The sequence below is a fragment of the Anser anser genome (genome assembly GCF_964211835.1).
Source record: "Anser anser genome assembly, contig: SUPER_W_unloc_6, whole genome shotgun sequence".
Lineage (NCBI taxonomy): Eukaryota > Metazoa > Chordata > Aves > Anseriformes > Anatidae > Anser > Anser anser.
Genome location: NW_028154226.1, coordinates 412,241 through 427,449, shown reverse-complemented (window position 1 = coordinate 427,449; position 15,209 = coordinate 412,241). Strand labels below are relative to the sequence as shown.

Genomic DNA, 15,209 nt, shown 5'->3' with positions numbered 1-15,209 from the left:
ATCTGCATATCAGACACAAATAGGAAATGCATCTCAGGTCCACTGCAGGAACCAAACCGACTTTATGAATGCCATGCTGTTTTTTAAGTGAAAAGAACAAAGAAAAGTAAATTTCCTTCTGCAGATTAACCACTCAGATTGTACTAACTCCCTGACACACTGCAGAATTGGAGGGAGAGATTTTTTTAAAAAGCAGAATGTTCTAGATCTAGAAGACAAAACTATAGGTAAGAAATCCTTTGAAGTCAACCCTGTGTGCATAACAATTTATGCTCACACATCATACAGAGTGATCACTTGAAGGAATGGCTCTTTTTCTGGTTACAAAATTTAGTCCGATGGGTTTTCTCAGAGTTTGTGGTCTACAGGTAATTAGGTGTGATATTTTGGTGTTTGCAAGTCATATGTAACACAGACCTAAAAATAACTTTGGATCAATCAAAAAGTTCCTGTAACGGTTTTGAAGCTTTTTTTTTTTTCATTTTAGTTTTAGACTCCCCCATGTCTTCAAAGCAAGTGATCATTAAATAAGTCATTATCTAGATTGCTTTCCAAATTGAACTTCTCAGTTTGAAATTATTTAAATGGGGCTGCTTAAATGCATATGTATATGTATAGTCTCAAGAAGAAAAGAAAAACAAGATAAAAAGAGCAAAGGTTCAAGAGTTTTTTTTTATCCAAAACTTCTTAAATATAAACAAAACAGAATTTTCTAACAAAGGAAAATCAAAATTGATGTTGTTGTTCTTTTTCTTGTTGGAGTATTTTGGTCCAGAGTTTGATTTTCTGCATTAATTCAATCAAGCCAATTATTTCCTAATCTTGTGTGTTGGCTTCTTCCAAGGAGGAAGATAATGGTCAGTGCAGAAGATTTACCTGCCAAACGTTTTCGAAACTAAAATTCTTCAGGAAAAAAATTCTTCAGGAAAAAGAAATAAGGAAAATGTCACTCTCAGCTCTGCCAGGAAACATTGAAACTATTTCTCTTCATTGTGTTCAGACAGAAAATGACAAAACGTAGCTCCAGTTGGGTGATTTGATTTAAACAAACAAGCCTCCACTCCATGTCAAAGTGCTGATTTGAAATGACAATTCTTGTTTGGCTTCAATCAGAAATGTCAACATTTTCAGTGTGACGTTTCCGATTCAAAAGTTTTTGGGTTGCATATTTGTTTGGGATGGAAGTGGGGCTGATCTGTTGGTCATAGTTTTTTGTGTATTTTATTGATTTATTTATTTGTGTTCTGCTGTTGGTGGAGAGAAGCGGGAGGACAGGACCACAGGAGAAGGACGGACACAGCCTGTTGCCTCTAACCAACCTCATCAGTTTGGGATTTGCAGGCAGCATGGCAGAGGTGAGTCATATGGAGAGATCTAAAGGGAAAAATGGCTCAGGGTGGTTTTTATCTATGAGATTTTTCCAGAAAGCATTTTCCCAGAAAGCACAGTGGGGCTAAGGGCACATACTTATCCATTTAGTTGAGTCTCCTGAGGGGTGGTGAGGTATATGCTGGCATCTCCTGGACCATACGGAGCCCTCCTACCCAGCTGGAGCTACACTGGGACCTATGTTGTAGAAGGACATGTTGAAGGACATGTAGAAGGACTTGCAGCACATTTAAGGGGCTGTGGCATATGAATTTGCCTTCATGGCTGGTGAGGGTCAACCCAGGTAGTCCTTGCACCAGGCCCTGAATTCAGGTCACTCGGATGACGGCCTGTGGTTACCGTTTGTACCAGAGCAAAGGGGAGAAACTCTGTGTGCTTTGAGCCTCCTGAAACTCTCTGGGGCTGGGAGGCAGCAGCACCATCACTGCCAGGGATCAAATGTGCAGAGGGACCCATGCAGGGTCCTCCCAACGTCACCTCCACCTGTAAGTACACTTGCACGGCTCCATCCCACAACCCTTCCTTTTCTGGAGGTTCCTCCTTGTCACCCTCATGATTAGTCGGGCAAGCCAACAATTTACACCTGTGAGTAACGGTTTGCCAAGCTGGCAGCCCAAACCGCAGTGGCATCCAGACTGCTGGAAGAGAAAGGCTAGGAAAGCAAAAATCCAAGGGTTTGGATTTTGCACGGCTTCTGCCTTCGCATCCCCTGGCCCAGGGCACATTTTGGGCACAACTACTGATTAATACAGGGGGAGGTTTCATCCTCACCTTCACAAAGCTGTCGAGGTCTTTGCTTGCCTCCTCCAGCCCCACGTCAGGTCTGAGCAGTAGTCAGTGGACCCTAAAAATCTCCTGCCCAGGGCAAGAGCCCGCAGGGGCTGCGGTGTCACAAGGGTATGTGCAGGGGGGAGGGGGGGGGAGACTTTGGGGTGGGCTGAGCAGCTCTGAGCCCAGTCTCTCACCTTCTCTGCCTTTTCTCCCCTGCCCCCATCAGTGATGCTGTTGTGTCAGGTAGTGGCACTGTTGAGTACATTAACCCAGGGCTGAGCATTGCAGCCACACCGAGTGTGAGCGTGTGTGTTTGTGTGCCATTTATTCCCGCCCCCCCCCCCCCCCGGCAGTGCTGCAGGACTCCGGGAGCGACAGAAACCGGGGAAAGAGAGCCGAAGCCAGCAGCCCCCAGATCTGCTTAAACAAATCACTGCCCCCCGCAGGGAAGGAGAGGGAGGGAGGGGGGAACCCAGACCCAAAGACAAAATACAAGACAGAGAAAGGGAAAAAAAAATCAGCGGGGAGTAAAAAGCGGCCCCAAAAAACACCCCCTTGCCGAGCCGGGAGGTGGGGACCGGTGTGCGCCCATTAAAGACCCGGGGTGTTGGAGGGGATTCCCCCCGCCTCTCCTTTGCCCTCCCCCGGCCCAGCGCGGGGCAGTGCGGCCCTCCGGCACCAGCACCCGGGCCCGCTCTGGAAAAGAGAGCAGGAATAAAGGGAACAGCTTCCTCGCCGCCAAAAAAAAAAAAAAAAAAAAAAAAAAGAAGCCTTTTTCTCGTTTTTTTTCTCTCTCTTTTTTTTTTTTTTTCAACTCCTCGCCGGGAAAAAAGCAAAAGCGAAAACGCTTCCCCTCCCCGCGTCCCCCTGCAAGAGGCCCCAAAACAACCGGCAACAACAAACAGGCAGAAAAAAAAAAAAAAAAAGCCCCCACTCAAAAAAAAAAAAAGGAAAAGAAAAGGAAAAGCGAGAGAGACAGAGACAAGCTCCATCGATTTCAAATCCAGGATTTTATCCAGTGCATTATTTTTTTTTATTTTTTATTTTTGCTCTCCTTTTTTTTTTTTGCCTCCTTCCCCTCCTCCTCCTAACTTTCACCCCCCCCTCCTCCTTCTCCCCCTTCCCACCCCCCTTTTCCTTTCCATTTTATTTTGGATCCTGCTAAATTTAGCCAGGACTGCTCTCTGGGTGTTGCGTGTTAATTTGATTTACTCCAGGATTCCGGCTTCCAAGACGCCATTTTCCCCCCTTTCTCGCTCTCCCTCGCTCTATTTATCTATCTATCATTTGTCTAGCGAGCTCTCCAGCCGGCTGTCTGTCCGTCCATCTCCCTCTCCCCGGGTGCCTTCCCTCCTCCCCCCGCCCTCCTCCCTCTGCGCTCTGCGTGTGCTGCGCGGCCGTGCGCTCCCCTAATCTGACAGATGAACACCGCCATGGGTTTGCCGCAACACAAGCAAAAGCACCTTTGGGGGCTGTGGCGAGGGCTCGAAACCGGGATCTAAAAGAGAAGAGACAAGAAGGGGGGAAAGCCGAGAGAGAAGGAGGAGGAAGAAAGAAGAAGAAGAGGAAGCTGCTAAGAAGCCCCCGCTGCCGTTTTTTGGGGGGATGTGGGTTAGTAAAAAAAAAAAAAAAAAAAAAAAAAAAAAGGCGACAAAAACCGGGAGGCATCGAGGAAAGCTCTGTCTTGCTGATCCGGATTGCGGGAGGGTCTCATCCACTCGCTTCTTTCACCCCCCCCCCCCCCCGCCTTTTTCCTCTCCGCATGCAAAAGTTAATGTCGTCTCCTTTTATTTTCATGTTGTGACTTCGCAATGGCGCGGAAAGGGCTTTATTTATGGGGGGGCTGGGATGCCTGCGAGCCCTCTACCCCCGATCCCTTCCCTCCCCATGCTTTGTGGCTGCCGGGGGTTGCATGGGCGCGTTTTGGGGGGGTGGGGGGTGGGGTATGAGCGTGCTGCTGGGAAGGGGTTGCAATTTTTTTAGGAGCTTGCATAACGTGTCGCCCCCTTTTACCTCCCCTCCCCCCCCCAAATTTGCTAGCCTGTATGTGTTCCCCCAGCGGGGCCGCGGGGAGGTGGCAGCTCTGCGTGGGGAAAGCAGGGGGGAAGAGTCCCCCCGGCTTCGTAAATTGCAGGTTAAGTGGAGCTAGAGAGCAACTCTGTAACCTTTTTGGGATCCGTGCGTGAGTGTGAGCGGGTGGGCATGAGGGTGGGCGTGCACCCCCCCCCCCCAGGGCTCGGCGCTGCCCGCTGGGGGGGGCGCCGCTACCCCTCTGACATTGGGAAGGACGCGGCAGGAGCGGGGCTGGGGGTGTTTAGAGGTGTGGGATCCCCCGCTCGTTGCCGGACCGAGGTGTGTTGTTAATTGGGGGGGATTAGTCCCTGCGCGCCGTCCCGGGGCCCCCGGTTGGCCCCCAGTGAGCTCGGGGGGGGGGGTGGTGAGGAGCTGGGGGGGTGAGTGTGTGAATGTGGGGGGTGTGAGTGTGCAAGCGTGTGAGTGTGTGTGTCTATGTTTGCAAGTATTTGTGTGAGTTTATATGAGTATGAGTGTATGTGTGTGTTTGCGTGTATGGGTATGAGTGTGTGACTGTGAGTGGGTGTGGGGGGGGTGAGTGCGTGTGTGAATGTGTGTGTGCATGAGTGTGTGTGCGAGCGAGTATGCAAGTGTGAGTGTGTGTAAATGTGTGTGTGGGGGGGAGAGTGTGTGTCCGTGTGTGTGTGTGTATGTCTGTCTGTGTGTATGTTTGTGCGTGTGTGTGTGTGCCGGGGGGGGCACAACCCAGGCTGCAGCTGAGGGCAGCTGTTGTCAGCTCTAGCCCTGGTGCAAGGCTCCCTGCCCAGTCCTGGGCACACACACATCACACACACACACAGACGCTCTTTCACACACACATGCGTGCACACTCATGCGTACATGCACACACAGAGGCACACACTCATATACACACACTTATACATGTACACATGCTCACATGCACACACAGAAACATGCACTCACACATACTTGCACACACACTTGTGTACACACACTTGCATGCATGCACATACCCACATGCACAACTGCATGCACACACACACTCACGTACACACGCTCTCACACTCTACCCTCACACACATGCACTCACACTCACATGCACATCCACATGTACACAAATGCACACACATGCTCTCACACACACTCCCTCACATACACACGCTCTCTCACACACTCACAGACACACACACTCACACCCCTTCTCACAGTCCCCCCGCACCATGGACATGGGGAAATCAGGTCTCTGAGGCGAAGCAGTGGCTGCCTCCTGCCCTGCTCACAGGGTGCGGTGTGCAAGTGAGTGTGTGGGTGAGTGTGGGATTCGGTGAGTGTGAGTGTCCGTGTGTTCGTGCAGCACCCCAGCACCATCCGCCCCGCTGTGTTTGGCGCAGCTTGCCACTGCCTGCGCGTATTCCTGTCCCTACAAAGGCCACTGAAAGAAGGATTTCCGATTCGTTTCCGCTTCCAATAAACACCGCTGATAATCTTGGGCCTGATGCTCCAAGGGCACCTCGCCACCGGCAGTGGCCCCGGGGCTGGGGAGGATAGGGTCCCCCGGCCCCTCTGGGTCCCCGGGGCGATGCCGGGGGGTGTGACACAACGGGGTGCCCCCACCCCGGGCTGCTGCTGGGGCTGAGGTGTTGGGGCTCTGCCTGAAATGTCCGTCTGTCAGGTGTGCGAGGCGCTGAGCTGCCAGCCCTCCACTGCCAGGGAGCATATCACCAGCCCTCGGCAGCGACAGCGGCTCTCTGTGGGAACAGGACTGTTGGGGGCCATGGCCCCAAGCGGCAGCAGCCCCCGACCTGCCTGCCTCAGGCCGGGACGATTGGGGAGCATTGCCCCAAACCTGCAGAAACACAGGGGGAAAACACCTCGGGGTGCAAACCCCCACGCCAGCCTTCTGCGTGAAGGGAGACACCCATGTTTTTTTTTTTAATGTTTTTTTAATTCATTTTTGGCCATTTGCTTTTTAGCCGAAAGGAGAAAAATCCTCCAAACAATGTAGTTGTGCTTTAGCCTCTGCTCTTAGCTTGGAAGGGTTATGTAAAAGCAGAGGGGGGGAAGCAGAAACACACAGTGAATAGAGACAACTCTTCCATCTCTTATTGGCTTTTTTTTTTTTTTTATTTAACTTCTCAGACTCAAAGTTTTAATTGAAACCAGAAATCTATTGAGAAGTAACTGAGCCAAGAAAACCTCTGTTTTCTCTGCAACTAGGGATGGGGAATAAATAATTTTTTGCTGATATTATTTCAAGTTGTTTGAGCTCTTTGGTTCCTGTCAAAAAGCCCAGCATAGATTATTAACACATTATCATTTTAGGAGGATGCACTCTCTGAAATGCAATAAAATAGTGTGTTAGGTTAGTGCAGATCCATAAGCTATGCTAGTTGTTGGCAAATAAAAGAAACAGTGGCCATGATTTATTATTAATAATCGTAACTGAGCTATTTAGCTTGACTTGATACTTGCTGGGTTTCTCTACTGAGGTTTCTCAGTATCATTTTCAATAATGTACTTTGATTAAGTTGGGAACTGTTCTTTAATAACTGCTATGGCCACATGCTTAATTAACTCAAGAAGTTAAATGCTTGAAAAGGTCTGACCATCATTTTTTGGCTTCAGATGCTGCTTAATCTCCTCTTCTGGTCTGTTTTGAACCCATCCTTTGAGCTCCTTTCCCCAGCACACGTCTCTTAGGTGTAAGTGCCAGCTTACCAACAGGAGACTTGTTTTCCATTACAAGATTTGGCTAATCCCAGTTTCAGTGACTTTTTTTGCCCTCTCAGTAGGGCTCAATTGCTCACACATAATCTTTCCCTTCTGTTTTCTTTCCCCTTTGGACAACACCCTCCAGGACTGAAAAACTCTTGCCTTGTGCTTGGAGACTTGCAATTACACAGCAATTTTGACTCTTGACCCAACTAGTAGCAAGAAAAGCTATTGTCTAATGAACCACGTAAAAACAGTTCTGGGATCCAACAGATTGCTGTGCTGGAAATGAAAGCTCTCACAGTGAACTGATGACTGATTTGTTTAACCATATGCCCAGGCGTCTTTCTTGCTGCCCCTTAACTACCTATCTCTGGAGTATCTGTTACCTGTGTGTCTGCAACGATGTTGAAAAGAAGCATTAATGCCTGCCAAAATGTGCTCTGTGATGCACGGATTTAAGCCACGTTCAGAAAGTTCAGCCTGTCATTTTTGCCTACCATAACATGTGAGCATGCTGGGTTTTGAGCATTTAAGTGCTGCAATTAAACATGCGTTTGACAAGGGGAGAAGTGCCGCAAGGTTATGCACGGAGAAGAAATGGGTGGTCAGATGAAATCCACTGCAAAACCTAGCCTCAGCTGACTTGTTGCTGGGAAATCCAGGCGATTTTAGGGCATCGGCAATCCAAGGTTTAGAGCTAGTCCAAAGCCTAGCAAGAAAGGCGGGAATCTGTGGGACAACTTCAGCAGAGAAGGTTCCCAATGTTTTGGTGCAGGGCTTGTGGTTTCTACTGGGACTGGTTTTGCCGCTGTTATAGGTTCTGCTCTTGTTACTTTCTCTCTTTTCAACTTGAAAAAAAAGAAGTTTCCTTTCCTGTTATTATTGTTGAGGAAATGAAATGACTCATCCTTGTAGGAAATTGTCATCTTGATTAAAGATAGGCTTTAAAACCCCTCAACTCCAGGTTTTAGCCTGGGGGGGACTGTCAGATCTGAAAATGATTTCCAAACTTTCAAGGTTGGGATTGCTTTGCCTTCTGATATGAAATCACATTGCAAGTGTGTGTTGTTAGCACAGTTGCTTTTGAGATGTTCTCAAACCCTTAGAGATGGCTTCTTTCTCCTTCTCCCATGTAAAAGCTTCACTTGATGTGGCTTCAAAAGTTCATTGCACCTTCAGACCTGCTCAGCAATCAGGTGCTGTGAACAAGCGCAGCTCCCCCCATAGCCCCCTGGGTTCTGCGGTCATGTTTAACTGGTAGGGAGAGCAAGGCGAGGGGAATACATAGTTGGGGCTGAAAAAGGAAGGCTACATCATTCCTTAAACTGAATAAAAGCAGTCGGAGAATTTGACGTCTTGTCCTTCAGAGCTGGGGAAATGTGTGAAGGAAGTAGGGGGTGGTGATTTCTGTTTATCAGCTCTTGAGAGTGAGCAGAGTTCGGGGCTATTTTTCCCTTTTGGAGATGGATTTACTTTGCAGCACAGATTGTCCAAACACAATGATGAGCTTTTACTGTAAGCTGTGGGGCAGCTGGATATGAAAAGCAATCTTCTGACATTATTTCATTTAGGCTTTTGTTGTCTTTTATGAAACTGAGCATTTCAAAGAGTTCTCAGATTAGTCAACTCTCTCTACAAAAGGCCAAATTGAAACTCTGGACCTCAGACACCTCGGAGACAGAAAGGACTTGATCCAGGTTTGGTTTTGATCTTTCTGTCTCTAGTTTACTTCCCAGCTGGGGAACTTTGCAAGGTCCCAGACCTCTGTATCTCTATGATCTTTGACTAGTTGCCTGTCCTCTGAACCCGTGTGCTGTTGTCAGTGTGTGACGATGACCCTGTTGACTTGAGATATGAAGGGGAAAGTGATGGGGCTGAAGCACAGGTGACAAAACAGGAAGACACCAGAGAAGTACTCAGTCACTGGTGTTGCTCACGAACCAGATACTCTTGTTTAATAGCAGTGACAGTGGTGGGGCTCTTGTACGTGTGCATCCAGCACAGGGGTCTTGTGTGGAAACAAGGGCTTGTGCAAGTAATGAGGATGAGCCTGAGTTGTCTTCCCCATGCAGGGCTCACGAGTCTGATGTACTTTTCTGAAAGCAAGCTCAGTGTGTGGAAAAGCCATGCAGGAGGTGACCAATTTCTGTACAAACCTGAGGTCAAAAGGTGGTGGGGAGGCCCTGACCTGCCCTGGTGAATACAGGAGCATGGGGTGGGCAAATGCTCTGCTCTGCAGTCTGTCAGATACTGGGATGGAAATGCCTGGTGGAGAGGGGTACTGGGGTTGAGGCTAAACGCTGTGGCTGGGGAGACCCTTAGTCAGCCTCTCACTTTCTCCAAAGTAGTGGGATGCTGTTCCCATTGCTGTGCGGTCCTGAGTGGTTAAGGACCGTATGAATGCGGCAGTGAATGAGAGCAGTTTCCTCTACTCTAGTACAGTATCTCCTGTAATAGTGCTTGGGAAAGCTGTTCAGAAGAATGTGTGGTAGTCGGGCGTGGGGTAACCCAGGACTCACTTGAATACCTCAAAATTAGAGATGGGTTAAAGATCGGAAGCCTGAGGTTTTATGTTACTTTGAAATTTTTGTTAGCCTTAACCTTTAAAACTGAGAGCTACATATGTATACAATGAATCATTCTGTTCCTGTCCCAGTATTTTAGCAAATGGGGAAGCTGGTTTTAAGGTGGAAGGGAGAAAATGATGATACTCAAACCAGAGGTCAAGCTACAAGGTGTTATAAGCATGTCTTTCCTCCATACGAATCCACGTATCCTGAGTATCCTACTGATGTGATTTCTAAGACTTGGACACTGGCCTAACTTCCCTGTGTGTTTCCAGACCCAGCGTGTTCTGGAGTGATGCTGTGATCCGTACCCACCTCTCCTTGAGTCTTGCTAAATTTTTAGCTTTGGAGAATGCAATGGGGTTTCCACTGGAAACACCTCTGAAATTCTATTATTTTGCTAGAAAAGGAAATCCTTCCTGTAGTTTCTTTTTTCCTTTTCCTTTTCCTTTTTTTCTTTTTTTTCTTTTTTCTTTTTTTTTTTCCTTTTTCTCTAAAACCTTCCTATGGAGCTCTATAGTGTGGATTCAATAGTATTTTGTACAGGGAAATAATTCTCTGCTGAATTCTTCAGTTCTTTTTCAGAAGGGATCAGAGACGTGAAGCTTAACTAGGGGAGTTTAGTAAGTGTTTGAACAGGATTGTATATATGCAAAGTATTATAACAGGCATCTGGGCAAAGTGTTATTATACATGCCCATTATTCCCAAGGTTGCAAAACAATTTAAAATATTAACCCATATATTCACGTCCTTGTAACTTCCATAAACCTTCACCTAACGGGCTGAAAAATGTCATACTTTCTCTTTGCTTGATGGCAATTTTCTTCCTGAAAAGTTGAATAAATTCCCTCCAGCTGTCAGTTGTTCCTTTTTTTTTTCTTTTTTCCAGTTTATTCAGAAAAAGTGAAGAAGGGGAAACACTTTTCTCTTTTAAATTATTCTAACCATACGCTTTTAAACATGGCAACAGTCTAACCTGCTGCACTTTGAGCTGATAAATGGATATAAACATAGGGCTTGTTGAAGGCCCCTGTCTTCTTTTAGTGTGTGAGGGTAACAAAAAAAATGAAGGTCATGGCTTCTGAAGCTATGACAATTTAAAAGTGTCATTGTGGACATCCTAAAGTCAATCAAGATCTTTTAGTCTGTTGGCTTTAACAGTGAGGCACCTTCCTTACAAATCCTGCTGGATAAGTGCCATAAATGTCACTTGCTATAAGTGCTGGTTTACATTAGATCCCAATTTTGTGTCATTGAGGTAGTCACAGAAACACTGATCCTGCTCCTCCATCCTTTTATCAGAGTTGAAGACACATCTGCTCTTAAAACATCCTAACTTTCACACATGGCTTTCAGGCCAGAATATTTTGTTAAGGCCTTGCTCAGACCTTCCAGGGCCTAAAGGAAAACCTCTAACAAAAAATAATATAATATTACAATAACAATTAGCTGCAGCATAGCCCAAGGTGGGGACTGGGACCCTATGCAAACCTGCATCTGTCTCCTGGCACCCCTCTGCCACAGGAGAGTGCAGTGGTAGGGATGCCTCCCTTCAGGCCCCGAGAGTCCTAAGTGAAGGACTTGGACTGGGAGCACGGGGACCTGTAGGTCATTAGTGGAGAGAGTGGGCACCCAGAACTGAGCTGACCCCCAAATTCTGACCCCATCCTGACCCTTAATATCTTCCTGAAGTCTGTGGTGTTACAAGGGAGTAACGACCCAAAGTCCTGTCCCTGCTCAGATGGGGATTTGAGTGCTTCCTGCCTGTTTGCCTCCTTGGATGGAGCCAGACCCAGACGTGTGCAACACCTCTCAAAGAGCACAATGAAGTAGTTCAGCTGGAGAGGCCTTTGGGGCGTGCAGGTACTCAGCAGGCTCTTATCTCCCCTCTGACTCAACTTCTCCCAGCACTTCTGTAACTGTTTCCTCTTCAACCTCAATAGAGGCTACTCCTTTCCTTTGCCCACAGCAACTGCCAGCTATCTTGCCTTTATTCCTGTCTTCGGGTCTTCCACTGGCACACTCTGTCTAACGTTTACGCCTCTTGACTCCTCTGTCCTGGCACTGTGGGCTGCTCTTTGCCTTGTGCACATCTAGCCACGTCCACTTGTGTCCTGCTCTGTGTTTGCCTCCTGCAGTTCATGAGGCTCTAAGGGACTTTCTTGTTTTCCTGGCCCAGACATCCTCTTCCCTCAAAGCCAAAGGACTGATATGTTCTGTAAGGAAAGGAAGCAGTCTCAGTGCCCTCCTCTAAATACCCCAAATTATTGCTCTTCCTCTTGCATGCCCTTTATGTGCTCTGTTTTCCCACACTCCCCTCTTGATGCTGGGGATTCTTGGTACATTTTACAGCACCAAGCAAGATACCACTTCTTACTTATCACAGAAACCCACAGTGCAAGCATCCATGGACAAAATCCAACCTTCCTTATTCCTAGCCTCATCTGAAGCATGCAGAATTGGGTAACATGGGATGTGTTGTTTGTACAGCCTCTAGACTGGGCACAGGATAGATCCTGGACCAAAGCCTTTTTGGTCCTCCTTGTGCCATCACTTACAGATCTGAGGAATGGATGCTGAGCCAAGATCTGGTGCATCCCCTATCAGATGTGTTGTTTCATTTTATTTATTTCTTTGTTTTTCCTGAAGGGAGGGAAAGCTGGTGTATTTGGCACTTGTGCAAGCGAAAATGAAATAATGGAGGAGGGGAAAAAACAGAAGAGGAAGGAGTCCCGTGATACCGGCAGTAAATAAAAACAAAGCTTTTGTTAATGATTTATATAGAGGAATCATTTTCAACACATTTCAGAGAGCAGAGGGAGAAGGAGAGATTACTGCCCTACCACGATGGTGTTAGAAGGAAGCTACTGTGTCTGATGGCAACTTTCCAAGAGCAGAAGCAATCTAGGAAAGTTTGGTAACACAGATGATGGAATTGTACAGGGTTTTGCTTTCTGTGGCTGGTCTCTGTGCTAATATCCTTTCCCTAAATACCCATAAAAGTTTCAATTTGTAGCTTGGAGTGGCTTCCACTGCCTCCAGGATGGTGCACTTGGCAAGAGCTGGGTAGAACGGAGATAGCACCTGAAGTCCCCTTCTCGTGCATGTCGCCACTTTTTCTCAACAAGTTTTATGGCTCTTGTTAATGGAATAAGCTTTGTCCTTTTAGCAGCACACACTGCTGCACCCAGCAGAGTGCTCAGGATATTCTGCTGGTTAATCTCGAGAGCTACCTTGGGATATACATCATGCCGAGAGTGATAGTGCGTAGTCTGGAGGCTCAGCAACCTGGTGTTGACCCCATGTAGGCAAATCTCCTGGCTTGGCTCTTTGTGTTGTAATGAGCTGGAGCGCAGTTGGCATTTCATTCTGCTTTTTAGTGTCCTGGAGGCCTAATCTTAATAAGGGTGATGGGTAAAAATGACATGCTCTCTGACATCACTATCCCTTGATTCAGAGGTGTAAATCCAGTGAATTGAGCCCAGCTTTACAGCAGCTGTGCAGCAGCGTTGGCCTCAGAGGGCAGAAGTGGGATGAGGTTTGTCCTTCAGGGACCAGCAGTGAGCAGCAGGAGGTGTTTACAGGCCTGATGACCACACTCCCTTCCCTCACACCCAGATGTAGCTCTAGGTTGTGAGTGAGTAGATTTATAAAACCTTGGCACGGTTCTTAGGCAGGAGCTTGTAAAAGTCCTTGAGCAACATGATGGGCATCTCTCCTCCTACCGCAGATGGGTGCTTTGCTACGCTGGCTGTTGCCACAGTTGTACCTTGGGCAGTATTGCTTTTATGGGCCTCATGATTTATGGCTGTGTCAGTTGTTTAATCATTCAGTTGGCCCTCCCTTCAGCGTGGCACGATAGTTAGTTACTTACATAGAAAGGTGACTATCTGATCTAATTACGGAGTCTCAAACCTAGTTATGGAGTCAAATATGATTCCATAATCTACTCTTAATGTCTCTATGTTGAGAAGACAGATACACATGTGTAATGTGCACACTTACATACCTCTGTAATTATGGATATGCTTGGGCTCTCATTTATTTCTCTCTCTTTATCTTGAGGAGAGATGCTTGCAGCCTCATCTGGCTGTGAGAAATCTTCAGATTATCTTGTCTTTTCCCCTCCAGTGTGGCTTTTCCTGGCTCCCTTTCCTGGGTTTGGACACACTGAAACAGAACCATCAGTCAGTTTTATTCGTTCGTGCTGGTGGAGGTGCAGAGGGCTGGTAGCATTTAGACTCAGGGCAATCCAAAGGAAATGAGTGAAGATTATATTTCTGCTGCTGTTCTGGTAGCTGTCATTAATCTTTGCACCTTATTTTCATGTGGATAGACCACACCTGAGATAGCTTGCACCCTTTCAGAAATAACCCTCACATAACCAACGAGAAATCAGAGGCAGAGGTGGAAGGACTGGAACAAAAGCAGCGGATGCTATGGAGAGCAGGGGACTGCATGGAGAGCAGTCACCTTTCTTCTGTGTAACCCCCTCTGCATCAACTCGCCCCATTAATGAATCACATGCCCTAGTTAGTTAGTTGGCTTTGTAGATAATCTGTGGATTACAGGCCTTCACATATGGTCATTCTGAACACAATTATCCCTATAAGTTGAGAATCTCGTACAGTATCTGGTGTATATCCACATACATTTTATGCATGTCTATTTCCATAGATGGATAGCTTATCATATAGATGGGAGTTTTAGCAGTGTATTTAAAATTGTTATGCAGTAATGAGTCCAATTTGCCCAGTGTTGGAGATGAAGGGCAAAAAATATATCATGGAAGCACAGAATGGCTGAGGTTGGAAAGACCTTTGGAGATTGTCCAGTCTACTGTGCTGCTCAGCGCAGGGTCACCTAGGACAGGATGCTCAGGGCTGTGCTTGGTTGGGATTTGAACATCACCAGACCATCTCCAATTTTTTGATAAGAGATTGTTGTTGTTTTTTTTTCTTCTTGAAGGGGAAGTCTTTCCGCCTTGTTTCTGTACAGACTTACATGAGGCAGGTGCAAGAGAGAGGGTGTTTTCTGTGGGATCTACAGTGTGGATGGAAAATAGCTGCCACAGTCATTTCTCCAGCTCCCTGCCAAAGCTGGGTTGCTCTTGCAGAGTATCAGGGGCGCAGGAAGTAACTAAGGCTGAGGTTCAAAGATGCAATAAATCTAGCCCCAAGGCTCTGAGCAGCAGATTAAACATGCTGCTGGTGCATGATAATGATCCTGTATAAACTCATTTGCCTGGTTCAAATCTGCTAAATAAATGAATGAATAAATAAATAAATTGCGGTGGCTTAATTTTATCCCAGCAGGCTTTGTACCACATCAGACTGTGTCACCTGCCTGCACCATGCTGGCTTTATGACTCACAAGTTGTCCCCATCCTCTTTTTTACACATTACCCTTGGGTGTAATGTGGGTTGTCCGCTGACCTCTGCCCCAGAGGCAGCTGCGTTTCAGCAGTGGCATATATAATCGAGGAAGCAACCCATGAGTCTTTGGAGTGAAAGGTGATATGTCATAATTAAATATTGCTGTATAGTCTCCAGTGCTTTGTGGTGAATGGTTTTAAAATGATGGTGCATAAAGAGGCTTCCAGGATTTCTGATATTAGATTAGGGATTTTTGTAACTGTATTTTGCATGACAGAATATGAGAGCCCAAGACAACATGACAGATGTGGGGCTCCACTTCACTTTTGGTATGATGCTCTCAGACTTGTGCCTCG

At 46.9% G+C, this 15,209-nt stretch overlaps 1 protein-coding gene across 6 annotated transcripts in view; it reads left to right on the top strand.

The window, feature by feature from the left end:
• Positions 1–3,309: 3,309 nt before the first annotated feature.
• LOC310888937 (SET-binding protein-like) overlaps positions 3,310–15,209 on the top strand; it is a 310,630-nt gene continuing 298,730 nt past the window's right edge. For 3 of the 6 annotated variants that reach the window (XM_083852592.1, XM_083852591.1, XM_083852576.1), the window contains exon 1: positions 3,311–3,771. The gene's annotated coding sequence lies outside the window, so the exon portion shown is untranslated. Of the gene's footprint in view, positions 3,772–15,209 lie in introns of all 6 variants that reach the window. The other 3 variants (XM_083852593.1, XM_083852590.1, XR_014576265.1) reach the window with 3 other exon arrangements.